We start from the raw sequence: 3,198 nt of genomic DNA on the forward strand, positions 1-3,198 counted from the left end.
TTGAAAAGTGACCGAGCTGACACATTCATAATGTCATTAATAAACTAGTAATTTTATAAGAATTTATATATACAGGAGTCTTAAAATGTTTACTGGTATAAACACTCTCAGTTCACACTTGTCTGTACATTCAACATATTTTGCATCCTTATTTTGTTATATATTTGCTCAACTAGCAAGATTAGTTTTTAATGAGCCGAAAGGAATTCACGTCACACCTCTGTTGATCAATCTGCACAATAGCTGCTGGCATAAAATTCAAGGCATTAATGTTTGCCTACAAAACCACCACTGGCTCTGCACCCATTTACCTAAATTCATTAGCTATTCTTCAAGTGAACGTCGCTTTATTGTTCATCCCAAAGAGGCACAAAATCACTTTCACGGACTTTTTCATTAACTGTTCTCTCCTGGTGGAACGACCTGCCCAACTCAGTCCGAGCATCTGAGTCCTTAGCCATCTTCAAGAATCGGCGAAAAACACATCTCTTCCATCTATATTTGACCCTCTAACTCTAGCACTCTCTATTCTAATTCTATTCTTAAAAAAAAAAAAACATGTCCATTTTAGGCTTGCGCTCTATTCATTTACTGCTTGTTTTCTTAAAAAAAAACACTAGCTTCTCTAATCTTTTTGTATTTTATCTATTTGTTTTCTTATTATTAATTACACAATTAACAAAAGCAAAAAAGGCCTCTAACACTAGCTTGCTCTATTCGTTTTATATTCTATCTGTTTTCTTTTTATTTATTAAATAATTTAAAAAACCTTGCTACGTGTACTGCATTAAGCTAACTGAGACTTGTTATAGCACTTGCGTATCATTGCTCTTTTGTTGATTTTGATTGCTTCTATTGTCCTCATTTGTAAGTCGCTTTGGATAAAAGCGTCTGCTAAATGATTAAATGTAAATGTAATGTAACTACCCATCGTTCGACTGTAAAATATGTATTTTGTGTGCCACATGTGTGGTGAAAGGCTGTGGAAACAGGATTTGGGGGTTATAAATAAAGCATCACAGCTTCTGGGTAAAGTGTTTCCTGTCCAACCATATGTATGTGTGTGTGTGTGTGGTCTTTGTGAAAAGTGGACAGTATTGCGACAGTCAGGTCAATACAGTGTTTTAACACTGGGCATACAGTAAAACGTTCTATTCATTGTTGTGAGGTTGTATTTGTGTAGGTTTGTCATAAAAACTCACAAACCACACAAACCTAAATGATATGCACACTGATTTGCACACACACTTTACTTTTTCCTTTCTTATTCTTCTTAAAAGAATGCTGTGCCAAAAAGAAAAAAAAAGGACTTGGCTCTGGCAGATGAAACAGACAGGCATGCACTGTCCTGCCTCAACCACAAAACAGAATTCATGATCTGCTTGATTATTACTGTTACATGATTTACAGTCACATGATCAAAATCCAAGCTTTCATTGGCCATTTTTATTATTTTTTATTATTTTCTTTTCTATTATTTGAAATAACAATAATTACAGTAGTAGGAGTAGTCTTGGCCTAAAGTTTAAAGTTATTCTATAATGAGTAATCGTACTTCCTAGTGATGTTGAGCAAATGCTCTGCTGAATGGGCTGTGTGTTTTGTTGTGATGGCTGTAATGTACGCTGCCGAGATTGCTGTTGACATCATTACTCAGGAGTCTCACTGTTCACATCAATCTTCCTGCTCATACACACACACACACACACACACACACACACACACACACACACACACACACACACACACACTCACTCTCTCTCTCGCTCTCTCCCTCACACACACTCACTCTCTCTCTCCCTCACACACACTCGTCAGCTGAGGGAATTTTTCATCTTTGGGTTCAGGTGGGGGTCACATGCACTTACACACAACGTCTTCTCTAATGTTACACATCCACTGCAGGTACACTCAACCGCTTTTGCTTCAGGACCCAGATATTAAAATGGGTATTAACTGGCGAAGCAACACAGAATCATAAAACAACAACAGACCCCTAAAATCAAACATAAATATTAAAATAACCATAAACAACACATAGACCATATGCTGAATTATTTACGTGATTATTCATGTTGCTATCCAAGCTATATCTATACACAATTCTATGCTTAGTTGCATCTTATTATTTACATTTAGCATAGTTTTTTATCCCCTGATGCTGACTTGCAACCCATTTTTTTGTAACCACCACACTAATGTACCTTTAAACAACTTTTCTTTTCCTCACTTCTGCAGTGTCTCAAATTACACCTCTAAGTGCACACAACTGAGGTGAAACCATTTTATTTGAAACAAGCGTCCATTTGAGCTGAACAGTGACTGTACTGGTAATGTCCGTCATCAGCTCCTGACTGTCATGGATGATCGAGTCTTTTAAAAAGGGTAATATGCCCTGCTAACGGGGCGGTGTGCAGTTCATTGAGCTGGCTGTCATGAGATACTCTTGCTGTAGTGCAGAGGTCAGCGTCTCCTCTGTACTGCGCTCATCTCACAGTACTGTGCAGGACACACAGGCTAATTTTCTTTGGAGACCCTCCCCAAAGCCCTCGGCCCTGTCGTGTCTGAGTGTGCGGCATTCAGCGGTAGGTGTTTGTGAAGAGATCATTAGCTCAGTGGCAGCTAGCTGTCGCATGCCCGATCTACACTGTAACCTGTCCATATCATTAACACAGCAGCAATCATTAACACTCACGCTAAACACTTCAGTGGGTGATGGACATGTAATGTATTACTGTGCTGTTCACTGTACCTTTTGACCTAAGAAATCTATTAGACAAATTACAATTTTCCTTTTCCAGCTGACAAACTTATATGTGTTCTGTTGAATAGTTTTGGACTGTTTTCACTTATTCTCTCCTGCTTTAGATGATAAGTAGTGCTGTCAAACGATTAATCGTGATTAATCGCATCCAAAATAAATGTTTTTGTTTACATAATATATGTATGTGTGCTGTCTATATTATGTATATATAAATACACACACGTGCATGTATATATTTCAGATTTTTTTTTAATATATTAAATATATTTATTTATAATATAAATTATATGAATATAAATATAGACATTTTCAAAATATATACTGTGTGTGTATTTTTATATACATAATAAATATACACAGTACACACACATATTATGCAAACAAAAACTTTTATTTTGGATGCGATTAATCACGGTTAATCGTTTGACGGCACT

Source organism: Sinocyclocheilus anshuiensis, unplaced genomic scaffold (assembly GCF_001515605.1).
Source record: "Sinocyclocheilus anshuiensis isolate Anshui unplaced genomic scaffold, SAMN03320099.WGS_v1.1 scaffold355, whole genome shotgun sequence".
In the NCBI taxonomy this organism is placed as follows: domain Eukaryota; kingdom Metazoa; phylum Chordata; class Actinopteri; order Cypriniformes; family Cyprinidae; genus Sinocyclocheilus; species Sinocyclocheilus anshuiensis.